The sequence below is a fragment of the Pseudophryne corroboree genome, chromosome 6, assembly GCF_028390025.1.
Source record: "Pseudophryne corroboree isolate aPseCor3 chromosome 6, aPseCor3.hap2, whole genome shotgun sequence".
In the NCBI taxonomy this organism is placed as follows: Eukaryota; Metazoa; Chordata; class Amphibia; order Anura; family Myobatrachidae; genus Pseudophryne; species Pseudophryne corroboree.
This window is the reverse complement of record NC_086449.1, coordinates 451,061,552-451,077,538: the sequence shown is the minus strand read 5'-3', so window position 1 is coordinate 451,077,538 and position 15,987 is coordinate 451,061,552.

The window sequence follows — 15,987 nt, the reverse complement described above, 5'->3', positions numbered from 1 at the left end:
GCACACCAAAGTGTGACACATGCCACCAAATGGTATAAATGTAAAAAAAAATCAGCTTGATGTACTTCTGACATCAGTAGTAAAATGTTTACATGTTTCTCACACATGGCAAGAGAGTTGGTTGTATACATCGTTGTTTTGTATAAAATATGCATTTTATTACAGTTCATGCAGATTAGGGCTCATTTTACATTTACAATGTATTGCTCTTGGAGATGCAGAAGAGGGGAGTGAAAGAGTATGCAGAAGTAGGATGAGTACAGTAAGGGTACCTTCACATATTACTACTTCCCAACCTATACACAAATATGTATGCTCTGTCAAAAAGTGTTTTTCTTATGGGTGATCAAATTCTGGTGCACAATATACACTGATGATGATAGCAGATAAGGGCGTAGCTACCATAGGTGCAGGCAGTGCAGCTGCTATGGGGCCCAGAGCTAAGAGGGGCCCACCTTGCCTGTCAAAGTTACATGTATTATATACATATTTCGCCATTTGGTGGTACGTAGGAGATCCTTTCAAACTTTTTCCTTGGGGCCTGCAATATATCTAGGTAGGCCCTGGACCTGCTCATTGTTGTGTGGTATAAAATGATTTGGAGGGCATTTTAATTTTATATAATATGAACCGGAGCACTGTAGTGAAGCACAATATGAACGGGGAGCACTATATATCATAATGTGAATTGGGGGTACTGTGCGGCATAATGTGTACTGGCCGCTCTGAAATGTGACATATGGTGAACTTAAGCACTACTGCGATACATAAAAGAAACTAGGGCACTACTATGGGGCATAACATTAAATAAAGCTCTACTTTGGTTCAGAAAATGAACTAGGGCACTATTATAGGGCATAAAATTAACAACTGCTGCAGTGAAGTTTTTCTAGAAGCATTGGGAAGGGGGCACCTTTAAAATGTTGCTATGGGGAAAGATAAACCTCTATTGGACTGGTATCTACTGCTTCATTCCATATCTCAGTTTATACTGTGTAATATTTTCTAATATAACTATTAGCCTTTTCTTTTTATTGACTACATCTGATTGAATCTGTACATTTTAAGGGGAAACTCTAATATTATATTGATGTTACTTCTCAATGCGTTTTTGCTACATGTATGCTGATGTTTATTGTTGTTAAACTCAAATAAAACACTTACACCAGAAATGGTATATTTTTACCTTCCCCCCCCCATTCCCTCCCCAAAAAATGTTGCTATGGGGCCCACAAAGTTCTGGCTATGCCCCTGATGGCAGAGTTGTGGCTATCTATTCACTTTACATACTGTAATTGACATTTGCATTTGGACTCTGGCATGAAAAACAATAGTTGTCTTTATTCAGCTTTGAGTTTGCATTTATAACTGTTCAGTATTATATTGTATGTATAAATTGGGAAATATAGCATTATTATTTACTACTAGCACTGTCAAGACATCTTCTGCCATTAACCAAGTGCAGATGCTACTGCTCTCACCTTGCTTATACACCATTACTGTAAAGCTGGATGCATCTTAAGATGCACCCGCTGAGCAGACACAAGGAATTGCACCTTCATTCAGATTAATTTGTCACATGCACTTTTACTGTAAACTACACATATGTCCAACACTACATGCGTAAATCGGGCTTATACCTTAGCAACAACACAATATATGTTTAATAAATACTGTAAATATAAATAATTATAAAGGTTTTTTTTAAAATTCATTTGTTTTGTTGTGTAATCTTAAACGCTTAAAGTTATCATTTGCTAAGGCTAATAAAAATGTACACTACATTAGGATGAGCCAAGGATTTCTTGTAAATTTGGAAAAAGATTGCATTTTACCTCTCATTACTAAGGTCACTTATTCAAGCAGATCTTTGTAATGAGTAAAGTTCAATGAAGTTGAGAATACGCCATGGAGCAGCTCCGGCCAATGAAAGCTAGATAAAATAATGAATTATTATAGCAGTTAAAATGTACAAAATTCCTGATAGTTAAATCTTCTGAGAATAAATAGCTGCAAAATGAGTCCCATTATCATAGCTCATTACAAATCAAAGATCATCCCCTAAAATAGATTTCCACTCTAGAAAATATCTCCATCTGAGGTATGGCTTTAAAAAATAGAAGAGAATAAAAAGTAACTGAAGGTCAATTTATAGGTGTATTTCCACAATGCAAATATGCAACTTGGAGCAATATGTTTGCAGTGCTTATGCACATGACTTCTATCTACTTTACAAACCCTGCAATACTCTACCCATACATAATCCTGGTAATACCATACAAGGGTACTGCGTGCAGGGGCGTTTTAAGAGAGGAGAGAGCCTGTGTGCAGCCATCATTGCGGGCCCCTTCTCTCTGGCTTTGAGTAGTTTACTGCACATGTGAAAGGCTCTGGAACATGGCACCCATGCGTGTGCGTGTGTAGTGTGGGCTCCCCTGGACTCTGGGGGACCATTTGCATAATACACCTTGCACCCATTATAGAAATGCCTATGACTGTATATCCAGAGCCGGATTAAGGGCGATGGGGGGCCCGGAGCACTACAGACAGTGGGGCCCCTAATAAAGAGGCAGGCAGATAAATTATATAATCACAGGTATATATACACATATATACAGAGAGAAAGCAGGCCGGCACTCCAATTGTACATTTAATACTTGCCAAGGTGCTTTCCTGAGTGACGAACACCTATAGTACAGCAGTGACTTAATACAGAAAGAATCACACGACTGACAAGTCCTTCTTAGTCCAACGTTTCGGTGTTGCCACTTAAAAGTGGCAACACCGAAATGTTCGACTAAGAAGGACTTGTTAGTCGTGTGTGATTCTTTCTGTATTAAGGTGGTCATTCCGAGTTGATCGCAACTTTTTGCTGCTGGTGCGATCAACTAATCCACGCCTATGGGGGAGTGTATTTTAGCTTAGCAGGGCTGCGTTCGCTTGTGCAGCCCTGCTGAGCTAAAAAAGTTTTGTGCTGCTGAGGAGTAAGGCTGGTTATACTTACCCTGTGCGACAGATCCAGCGACGTTCCTCCCAGCTTTGACGTCAGACATCCGCCCTCCATTTGCCTGGACATGCCTGTGTTCGGACGACCACTGCTCGAAAACGGCATCCAACGGTGAGTATCCGCCCCGGAAAGCCTCTACGATGTCAATCTTCTTGCGTTCGGCGCTGCATCTTCTTTGTTTGCTGTGCACGCCTCCGTCGCCGGGCAACGATGCACGTGCGCAATGCGCACGCCACACATGAGCAATTCCGACCCGTTCGCACCGCAGCGAAGAACCCCCTAAGTCCAAAGAGTGCCGCCATCAGTCACTGCTATCTCTATATATATAAATACATATGTATATATATATATATATATATATATGTATATATATATATACATATATATATATGTATATGTATATATATATATATATATATATATATATATATATATATATGTCTGACCCACAGCCTAAGATTTAAATTTTAATGTTAGCAGCAGGGGGAAGAAAAATCTTATAAAAAGCCAGCCTTACTGTTTACAGACAGGCTGCTGTGACACAGGGCTCCACATGCCGCCCGGGATCAGCCCTCCTCCTTCTTCTCTCTGCTGTGCAGCCTGCGCGTCCAGCCAATGACTGAGCGCAGGCTGCTGTTTCACACGCTATTGGACAGCTGAGCCGTCGCTCAGCTGTCCTGTAGTGCTATGCGGCGCCGGCTCTGTCTGTACGTACAGCGGAGAGCAGGGACCGCAGCACCGCAGATCAGATCGGATCTGTGGTGGGCAGCAGGGTACCCTTTTGGAAAGGGGGCCCGGGGTACTTACCCCCTGGGCCCCCGCCTTAATCCGGCTCTGTGTATATCTCAACCATGAAAATAAGTAAAAGTACAGTTTAAATGGTTGAAAAACAAATTCTTTTTAACATCAATTTTTTTGCAAATAAGGACCTCATTCAAGATGGATTGCATAAGCAATCCAATGAGCAGTTTCCAAATTATCGGGAAACTATGCATGCGCAGCACCCGTTCTGTACATGTGCAGAATTGGTCCTGCGATCACATTACAATAATGTAAACGCCCCTGTCTGATTGACAGGCACAGTCATTTAAGGAAGAGGGATCAAGGTGGGGTGGTCGGTGTTGGGGGCATGTCACCACCGTTTTCCGGGAGTGATGAGGCCAAGGACTGCAAGCTGCTCTGCAACAGGTAGCCTAAGTCAGCTCAGGCTTACTCAGCTGCCATTGTAAATGAACATCGCGGCCGATGGTTGCGATGTTCATCCCAGACTGAGGGGGCAATTCAGACTGCATCGCTCCAGCGATGGATGAGAAATTAAGTATGATTCCTAGAAATCCATGGATAATTTACAGAAAAGCGAAGAATTTGAAGATGAACCTAGTAAGCAGTGTGATACTGTATCTCGAAAATATACTGCATAAAAAGCAACAACATCAAGGGAAAAAAGGATTCTACTGCTATAATAATAGCATTGTCTCTAGAAATGCTAAGGAGATGCTAAGGTGACAACCGTTAAGCCAAATGAGGAGTTAAAATCCAATAAAAATGGCAATAATTTTAGAATAAAAAAATTCTTTGTGATACTAAAGGAGTGATTTACTTGCTGGAGTGCCCTTGTGGCCTGCAATATGTAGGCAAGATCACAAAGGCACTACAAATCTGCGTAGTGGAACACATTTGGAAAATAAGGAATGGCCTAGACTTGCATAGCATTGCAGTCCACTTCAAAGAGTTCCACAATGCTCATCCATCAAGCCTGAAATGTACGAGCATTATGAAGCAAAAACCCTTTTGGAAACGTGGTGACTACATAGCTGCCATATCACGGGAGGAGGCAAGGTGGATCTACAATTTGAGTACCATCATACCAAATGGGTTAAATATAATTTTGGCACCTTTCTGGTAGAGTTAAAAATTGTAGAAATGGCACCACACTTTAAAATGAGGGAAAATGTCATGTTCTGCATACTAAGACACGGACCATATACAAATGCTTATTTCTATGTACATAAAGTACAATTTTCAATTTTTTTTCTAGAATTTTACAAATATTTTTTTATGATACAGATGTAACCATGGAAGAATTACTTGTGAAATGTATTAGGCCACAAGAACCCTACCATCTGTTTTTTTTTTTGAATCTATAATAAAAGATGAGGTTCCCCTCTCCTTTTTACTCCTCAGAGTATTACTATAAATGAAAAACTAAAATAAAAATCAAAGTGAAAAGAAAAGTCTGAATTAAAAAGAAAACTCTGCATTAATGAAGAACATGTTACTACACAGGATGTTTTACATTCAATGTACTGAACCATCTGTTTCCACATCAATTTCAAATAATGTGCCCTGAGAACATCTTCACTTATACAGGAATCTTCAACCAAGAACTTTACAGGAATCTCTGTACATTGCTATGCATTACTAAATAGTTTTAGAATGTATTTTTAGAATTAATTTGTGAATGAAAGAGTATTCCTAACAGTTTCTGTTACATATATTTTTAGATATTATATTTTATTTTTAGAAATTATATTTTATTGTAAAGAAATTACCATATGGTTCTTATTAGGTCCTATAGTTTTTAGATTTTTTTATACACAGTATATATTTATTCTAAGTATTTTTTACATTTGATTATATATTAATTTTGTCATATGCTGTTAGCACTCTAGTACCTTTTATACTGAATGCATAAGGCTTTACCAAATACAGGATAAAGATTATTGCAAGACAATAACTATTGTAATGATTTTAATGCTACAATGTCTTCTTTGTAATTCATATGTTGTGATTTTTTTTTTAATCTGTTTATTATGATTTTCATGGGATACAATGTAAGACAGAAACAAATAGCGATTATTTAATGAATAAAGCACAAAAGCAACATTGGTGTGTACATCAATCAATGTCAGGAATCAAATGTATAATATCGTTGGAGTCGTGAAGTAGATGTGATTCACCAGTAAGAATACAATGCACTGGAGTCATATAACTATCAATGGTACGAAAAATTTTTTTTTGTATATCTAGTACTCCAAGAATCAAACCTCAGGAAGTCATTCCCTGAAGTAGAGCATTAGAAACATTATATCAAACACGTCAATAAGAAAAGGGGAGATAGAAGAGTAGTAGAGAGAGATTGGGGAGGGGGTAGGGAAACACATAAGGGTAAATAGGGAAGAAGGGTCAGGACGCTTTTTATCCATAAAGACAATGATTGGTAGCAATTGATACATCAATATCAGGACGGAGAGCACTAGACTTCAATCCTAGGGCTGATCCTAAGGTAGAGATAATGGTTTCATAACATGGACTTTTCCAATATCTTCCTATGAAGGAACCATTCAGTGTGCTCAAACACCTTAAATATTTGGGCCTGTGTGGTCTGATCCCGCGAATCAATGTAAAGGCCCCACTTTTTGTAAAAAGTTTTGACACCTAACTCTATATTTACTTGAGCCGATTTCCTGTCGTAATATAAGATCTGCAATAATTTACTATGAACTTCTACCAATGTAGGGGAAGAAGACGATAACCAGTGGGATAGAATAATTTTCTTTGACACAGTTACTAAAATAGTGAGAAAAGGGATAATTCGCTGTTTCCCAGGCCCTACATCCCATTCCGAAAAATTTGCCCATAAACAAGAAAGGGGTGTTGCTGATACACGTATATTCAACAGTTGATTAATGTAGGCTAGTAATTTGTGCCAGAAACGTCGGATCAGACCACACTCCCAAAACATATGGTAGAAGGAAGCTATTCGAACATGACATTTGGGGCATTCCCCCGTTTCCGAGGGGTTAAATCGAGCATGTTGGGTTGGGGAGATATAGGCTCTCTGTAAAGTACGGAGGTGAACCTCTTGTAAGTAAGGTGCAGCCAGGGCTTTCAGGGTAGAAACGTAATGATCACTAAGTTGATGGTGACTAGTCAGGCTAGGTATATCCTTACACCATTGGGTAAATAGTTTATCCCATCTACACTCTGCTGTGCTAGAAGTCAGGATGGTATAAATCTGTCTAATACGTGTTGGGCCGGCCTTGTGAATGTTAAGCGTGACTAACAATGGGTGAGAGGAAGAGGACGTGTCATGGGGTATGCTGCGCATACGGGTGATGGAGTCTAAATAATGTCGGGTTTGGAGATACATGAAAAAATGAGAGTGAGGCAGGTCATATTTCTCTCGGAGTGATGATAATGAATACATAGAGCCTCCCGGGTCAAACACTTTGGAAGAGTTAGACAAACCCTTCTCTTTCCAGAGCCGATAATTGGAGTTAATGATAGATGGGGGAAAGGCGGGGTTACCCCATAGTGGAATACATACGGACACCTCAGGGTTACATTTAAATTTCTTGTGTAGAGTGCGCCAGTTGTAATAAATATCATGAAAAAGAGGGTTGTTAAGGATATGAGTCGGTATCAGGGAGGGTTTAGACAGAAGCAATGCTCCCGGGGAGTAGGGAGTAAATAAGGCCTCATCCAGAGCAGAGTCTGTGAAGAGCTCCCTGTCAAACAGCCAGTCAGCAGCACATCGGAACAAAGTCGCCATGGAGTAGGACATATAATCAGGAACTCCAAAGCCACCGGCGGCCTTAGGGGCCTTCAATTTATCCAAAGCAATAAATGCTTTTTTCCCCTTCCACAGGAATTTTGACATAATCTTCCGTAAGTATTGGATGTCTTGAGTCGTGAGGCGAATCGGGAGCATCTGCATAAGATAAAATAATTTTGGGAAGACTATGCTTTGTAAAATGGCTATCCTCCCTAACAGAGACAGAGGGAGTAATTTCCAGCTATCTAGCAACGAGGTGACACGCGTTAAGGCAGGAGTGTAGTTTTCCGCATATAGTCTGGAGAGATTCGCTGGGATTTGAATCCCCACGTAGGTAAGCTTTGTGTGGGCAATTTTAAAAGAAAGGGAAGGGAGGAGTTTGGAAATGTTATGGGCAGAAGGACCCAGGGGTAGAAGCTCCGACTTGGCCACATTAATTTTATATCCTGCCCTAATTCCGAATGCTTGTATTAATCCAAGGATCTCCGGGATGGAGGTCGACGGATCAGAAACGAATAATAGCATGTCATCGGCAAAAAGAGCAAGACGGAGGTCAATGTCTCCAATTTTAATTCCCGTAAAAACTCTCGATTGGCGTAAGGCTATCGCTAAGGGCTCCAGCGCTATTGCAAATAGTAGGGGCGATAAGGGGCAGCCTTGTCTAGTACCGCGTTTAATCTCAAATGATGAGGACAGTACCCCATTACAGGAAATCTGAGTTTGTGGAGCAGTGTAAAGAAGTTTTAGAAGATTCACAAAGTCGGCAGGAAAACCAAAGTGTAGAAGAGTAGAGAAAAGATGGTCCCAATCTACGAGGTCAAACGCCTTCTCAGCGTCAAGGGAGAGAATAACTGGGGGAGGGGAAAGGGGAGAGAAAGAAGGAGAAGAAGAAGAGGAAGTAGCATAAATGGCAGTTAAAACTCTCCGTACATTGATCTCTGAGTGTCTACCCCAGATGAATCCAGTTTGATCCTTGTGTATAATTTGGGGAGTAATAATTTAATTCGGTTTGCCACTATTTTAGTGAGTAACTTATAATCAAGGTTTAACAACGAGATCGGGCGGTACAATCCTGGTTGGGACAGATCTCTACCCGGTTTGGGAAGGACTTTAAGGACAGCAGTATTAAAATGTCTGGGAAGAGTGTCAGAAGACAAAATCGCATTTAGGACAGACACCAGGGTGTCCCCTATTCGGGGTAGAAGAATTTTATGAAAATCGGCACTAAAGCCATTAGGGCCCGGTGCTTTGTCCCTGCCAAATTGGCCAATGACACTCTGGACTTCTTCCAATGAAATAGGATCGAGTAATGATTGTACCATGGAGGGTTGAAGTTGAGGGATAGGAAGATTGTCCCAAAACTCATTGGGCCATGGCGGAGGGGTGAGTTCCGTGGAAGGAGAGGGGCGTGGGGTTGAGGAGTATAAATCTTCATAAAAAGATTTCATTATCTCTGAGATTTCCTGGTTGTTTGTAGTTAATATGCCAGTGGAGGTGCGTAGGGGATGAGTAACCATGGGGGGGGGGGGGGGGGCGGGAACCAGTGAGAAGAGTCGTTAACAATTTTCCAGTTCTATTGCCAAACTTATAAAACCTGTGATTCACCGAAAAGGAGAACCTATTACCCATGGAAGACATGAATTCATCGAAATGTGTTTTGGCCTCCATATATAAAAGACGGTTGTGTGGAGTAGGAAAGGATTTGTATTGCTGATAGGCTGTCGACAGGGGCCTCTGAAATTCCAGGTACTTAGAGACATATTTCTTGTTAGTGGCGGAGACGTAGGATATTATATCACCTTGGAGGACCGACTTTGTGGTCATCCAGAATAATATAGGATCCTCATCCATATGGGGTGAATTGTTAGTCTTATAAGATTCCCAAGAAGATTCCAGTGTTTGTTGAAATTTCAGGGAGTTGGCGAGATATGAAGGGAATCTCCACAATTTAGGAGATGAGGGAGCGGCTGGAAAGTGAAGGGTCGCAGTGACTAGAGCATGGTCCGACAGAGATATTGCCTCAATTTGAGAGTCAGATATATGTGGTAGAAGAGAATGGGATAATAAAATATAGTCTATCCTAGACAGTGTATGATGGGCCGCAGAGAGGCAGGTATATTCTTTTTCTGTGGGGTGTAAGGCTCTCCAAATATCCACTACCTGCAGTCTTTCAGCCAGTAGGGGTACCCCAAATTTGGGCAAGGAGAGAGGTTTTGTAGGCGAGTGTGATCTATCTAGGTAGGAGGAGGAGATAAGGTTGAAATCCCCGCAGAGAATCAAGGGGTCTGTGAGGAGGGGAGTCAGTTTTGCCAGTAAGGACTGAAAAAATTTCTTAGAATAGACGTTAGGTGCATATACATTACACATTGAATAAATTCTACCATGAATCTTAGCAGATAGTATCACATAACGACCTTCAGGGTCAGTAACAGTGGACAGGACTTCCGCCGAAATAGAACGTTTGATTAATATAACAACCCCTCTGGCTTTAGAATTGAAAGAGGTAAAACCCAATACCCGCCAGTTTAAAGCATTTAATTTTGCCGTCTCCTCTGGAGTCAGGTGTGTTTCCTGGAGGAATGCCAGGTCTACCCGTTGTTTATTAAGATAAAGGAGTACTTTCCGTCTCTTTGCTGGAGAATTAAAACCCCCAACATTCCAGGATCCCACCGTCAGGTCAGCCATATGTCAGAGGAAAAGGCAAAACAGATGCATTCTTTACCACCTTCGCAAGAAACAGCGACATAATCACATCCTGATGGATGGGGGGTGGGAGAGTGGGAGGTGGGGAGAGACAAAACAAGGGAGGAAAAAGAGAGATAGGAGGCAATCGTGAATAACAGGCCGTACAATCGTAAAAGTATTATTTTAACAATCACCAATACACCAATGGCCAGTGACCTCCAGTCAGCGAGCATGAGCGAGCACCAGTGATGGTGTACCCGCACCCGAGTGAACAGTAACGGGTACTAACAGGAAAGGAGGATCCCCTCCCCACCGCCACAATTCAATTATCTATACCCACCCAGCATCCCACAAAAAATATACAGGGTAACAGCGTACTCTTAAGAACAACAACTCATGAGCAGAATGCAGTGATCCGAGTATTGTAGAAAACCCATGGAAAAGATTACAAATAAGCAAACATAACCACGGAAGTCCATGATAGTGGGGGAGCCCCCAGCATGTATAGGTAACATGGTAAACAATTATAGAATATTTTTTTTTCCCTTTTGTTCTTGTTTTGTTTATATGAAAACATATCGAAGCTATAATGAAGCCGAATCAATTATAGGGCGGCAGCAGCCACAATGGTGCAAGAGAGCATTTGCAAAAAGAACCAGCACAGTTCACATAGAGGATATGATGCAACTGCAGGGGGAAGGCCTATATATTATAATCCAGCAGCCGCTGAAGGGAGGTCTGTAATATCCGCAGCGTCTTCTCTAGAAATATTGCGGAGGTAGGCCACAGCGTCTGCGGGCGACAGAAAGTCTTTGTGGGAGGTACCCTCATAAATGCGTAGGCGTGCGGGGTAGAGTAAGCCAAACTTGCGACCCTCAGATACAAGTTGTGTGCAAATAGGTGAAAACGCTTTACGGGCCCGGGTCAATTCCACCGAATAGTCCTGGAATATGAAAAGCTTGTTACCCTCCCATTGGATATCTTTCATTTTGCGGGATGCAGACCAGAATGCCATTTTATGAAGGTAGTTCAGACAGCGAAACAGTGTCACCCGTGGACGCGGTCTGGTGGGGGTGGGGACAGGGCCCACACGGTGAACCCTTTCAATAACTAGATCGCTGCAGTCTCGTTCTATGCCCAAAAGTGCAGGCAGGGTGATACGTACAAAATGAGCTAGCGCTGTGCCTTTAAGTGATTCCGGCAAACCCACCAATCTGATATTATTTCTTCTTGAGCGATTTTCTATAGCATCTAGCTTTTTCCATATTTGATAATTCTCTGTGGTAAGAGATTTCACTGAGTGATGCAGCCCCTCTATATCATGAGTAGCTGCTTGCAGCTGGGATTCAGTGTGAGAGACTCTCTGCTGTAAGTGCTGCAGCTGTGTAGTGATATCCGTGACAGCCTGTGATAACAGAGGGGCCATGGTGGCTTTTATTGCTGCCACTACGTCTCCATACGTCACAGGGGCTTCAGGATCGCGGCATACCTGTGATCCTGTGATGTCTGCCCCCTCGGCCGCGACTTTCTTGGAGGCTGGAGAGGTGACTTCAGGGCCGGCGCCATGTTGGTTCCCGCGCGGCGTTTTTCCAGCCTCGAGTTTACGCCGGCAGGAGCCTGGGGAGCCGCAGCCATGGGCGTCACATAGCGGTCCATGCTGACCGCAGGTCTTGCAGAAGGTATGCCGGGGGATGTGGAGGCTGTAACAGCCTTTAAAAGGTATATTGCGGTGGGCGGCGGGACGGAGCTCCTGTTGCGTGCGGCTCACTCCATGGGTCCCGGAACCGGAAGTCATATGTTGTGATTTATGAGATTTATATAGTTCTATTATGAAAACAACAATCTCCACCAGAGACTAAAAGCAATATTTGTATCTAACTAAAGGGCCCTACACATTGGCCGATCCGCCGCCGAGCTGCCCGACGGCGGATAAGGCTGACCCTGCGGCGGGGGTGAGGTGGCGGGGGGAGTGAAGTTTCTTCACTCCCCCCGGCACCTGGCTCCATAGCAGTGCAGACAAATATGGACGAGATCGTCCATATTGGCCTGCAAGCACAGCCGACGGGGCACCAGCAAAGAACGAGCGCGGGGCCACGCATCGTACATCGCTGGCGCCTCCACACTCAAAGATATGAATGGTATCTCGTTCATTAATGAACGAGATCATTCATATCTTTGAGTGATGTCGGCCAGTGTGTATTGCCTATAAGACCTCCGGATGATTGATGAGAGAAAAGGAACATGCACTCTATGAAACTGGAACATGGAACATGCACTCTATGAAACTGTCTTTCACAAACCCAGAAGCAGCAAGTTACCATAACAACCAAAAAAACAGCTATAAAGATGGAAGCTGGTAACACCCACGCAACCTCGAAGAAGCCATGATTAGGTAAAACACATTGGAGATGCCCCTCGTGGATCCCAACCAGTAAGTAGAAGCAAAAAGCAAGCATAAGCGATGCTTTTGACACCCAACTCAAGCAGTCCCTGCTGAACCTGGACTCTCCTAGCCGATGGCACCAGGCTGAACAAAGAAAAAGAAAGTGCACACTGAGCAGCTGCATGGGTCTCTCCAAGCTGAGATGGGAAGCATTTGCAGGAAAGGAGCCACTATATTTCTAAGGTACAAAATGCAAAGTGAATGAACAGAAGAGAAATCTAAATCAATTCAATATTTTGTGTGACCACCTTTTGCCTTCAAAACAGCATACGTTCTTCTAGGTACAATTGCACGCAGTTTTTGAAGGAACTCAGAAAGGAGGTTTTTCCAAACATCTTGGAGAACTAACCACAGATATTCTGTTGATGTAGGCTTACTCAAATCCTTCTTCATGTAATTCCAGGCAGACTCAATGATGTTGAGATCAGTGCTCTTGGGGGCCATATCAACCCTTCCAGGGCTCCTTGTTCTTCTTTACACTGAAGATAGTTCTTAATGACATTGGCTGTATGTTTGGGGTCATTGTCCTGCTGTATTCTTACTTTGCAGCATTTTTTCCACACCTGCCTAAAACTTTTGCAGCGTAATGTAGATTTCTTGTGTGAGGCCATGAGAAGGAGTCTGTCACATACTTAAAACAGTAGATTAACAAACCATGGGGGTCATTCCGAGTTATTCGCTCGATATTTTTTTCTCGCAACGGAGCGATTAGTCGCTACTGCGCATGCGCAATGTCCGCAGTGCGACTGCGCCAAGTAAATTTGCTATGCAGTTAGGAATTTTACTCACGGCATTACAAGGTTTTTTCTTCGTTCTGGTGATCGTAATGTGATTGACAGGAAGTGGGTGTTTCTGGGCGGAAACTGGCCGTTTTATGGGTGTGTGCGAAAAAACGCTACAGTTTCTGGGAAAAATGTGGGAGTGGCTGGAGAAACGGAGGAGTGTCTGGGCGAACGCTGGGTGTGTTTGTGACGACAAACCAGGAACGAAACTGATTGAACTGATCGCAGATGCCGAGTAAGTCTGGAGCTACTCAGAAACTGCTAAGAAGTGTCTATTCGCAATTCTTCTAATCTTTCGTTCGCAATTTTGATAAGCTAAGATTCACTCCCAGTAGGCGGCGGCTTAGCGTGTGCAAAGCTGCTAAAAGCAGCTTCCGAGCGAACAACTCGGTATGACCCCCCTTGATCAGATTGTGTTGTTTATAACATACATGGAACATTCTGCTCCAAATACCTGTTAAACCAGAATACAGGGAATAGTCAATAAGCAGAAACTGTAGCTTCATAAGCAAAAAGACAGTATGTGAAGGGAGTCTTCCCTGTATGAAATTGAAATTTGACTAAGATAGAGAGCCACGTGACATGTTTCTGTGCTTAGTACATCTACAGTGAGACTGGCCATCGATTCTGAATATCATTCGATAACAGGTCTACCTCAGATGATTTAAGTTATGGAAGACATTTTTAAGAACTTTAACATATAAGTTGATTATTGATTCTTGTTTGTTTATTATTCTTTTGAATTGCATATTGGCCCTCATTCCGAGTTGATTGGTCGCAAGGCGAATTTAGCAGAGTTACACACGCTAAGCCTACGCCTACTGGGAGTGTATCTTAGCATCCTAAAATTGCGACCGATGTATTCGCATTATTGCGATCACAAACTACTTAGCAGTTTTAGAGTAGCTCCACACTTACTCTGCCTGTGCGATCAGTTCAGTGCTTGTCGTTCCTGGATTGACGTCAGAAACACACCCAGCGTTCGCTCAGACACTCCCCCGTTTCTCCGGCCACTCCTGCGTTTTTTCCGGAAACGGTAGCGTTTTCATCCACACGCCCCTAAAACGCCGTGTTTCCGCCCAGTAACACCCATTTCCTGTCAATCACACTACGATCGCCGGAGCGAAGAAAAAGCCGTGAGTAAAAATCCTATCTTCATAGCAAAGTTACTTGGCGCAGTCGCAGTGCGACTATTGCGCATGCGCACTAAGCGAAATTTCACTGCGATGCGATGAAAAATAACGAGCGATCAACTCGGAATGAGGGCCATTGTTTTGTTAACATAATGAATATGCACCAATAAAATGTATTTCTGTACTGTAACATAAAACTGTGTTTCAGAGTTTATTAACTGACTGACATAAAAAAAATTGACAAAGTATTATCCTTTTCTCCTAGTCCGTAGAGGATGCTGGGGTCCACTTCAGTACCATGGGGTATAGACGGTTCCGCAGGAGCCATGGGCATTCTAAGACTTTTCAAAGGGCGTGAACTGGATCCTCCCTCTATGCCCCTCCTCCAGACCTCAGTTATAGGAACTGTGTCCAGGGAGACAGACATTTCGAGGAAAGGATTTACTTTAATACTAATGGTGAGATTCATACCAGCTAACACCTCAACCATGCCGCACAACATGGCATTCAACATAACACACGCCAACAGGCATGAACTATTTGCAGCAACATGCTGAAAACAAATGTAACACAACTTGTGTAACTATTATGAACAAACTGCAGGTAAAGTACGCACTCGGTCGGGTGCCCAGCATCCTCTACGGACTAGGAGAAAAGGATTTACCGGTAGGTATTAAAATCCTGTTTTCTCATATGTCCTAGAGGATGCTGGGGTCCACTTCAGTACCATGGGGTTATACCAAAGCTCCAGTATGGACGGGACAGTGCAGACGACCCTGCAGCACCGATTGACTAAACTTGAGGTACTCATCGGTCAAAGTGTCAAACTTATAAAATTTAGCAAATGTGTTTGACCCTGACCAAGTAGCTGCGCAGCAAAGTTGTAAAGCCGAGACGCCCCGGGCAGCCGCCCAGGAAGAGCCCACTTTCCTAGTAGAATGGGCCTTCACCGACTTTGGTACCGGCAAGCCTGCCATAGAATGAGCATGTTGAATAGTCCCTCTGATCCAGCGCGCAATAGTCTGCTTAGAAGCAGGACACCCAATCTTGTTGGGAGCATACAGGACAAACAGAGCCTCTGTTTTCCACAACCGAGCTTTTCTTGCGACATAAATCTTCAAAACTCTAACCACATCTAGAGACTTTGACCCAGTGGAAGTGTCAGTAGCTACTGGCACCACAATAGGTTGGTTTATGTGAAAGGATGAAACCACCTTTGGAAGAAATTGTTGATGAGTTCTTAACTCTGCCCTATCTTCATGGAAGATCAGGTAAGGGCTCTTGTGAGACAAGGCCCCCAACTCAGACACCTGCCTAGCGGATGCCAAGGCCAAAAGCATCAACACTTTCCAAGTGAGAAACTTCAACTCTATCTCCTG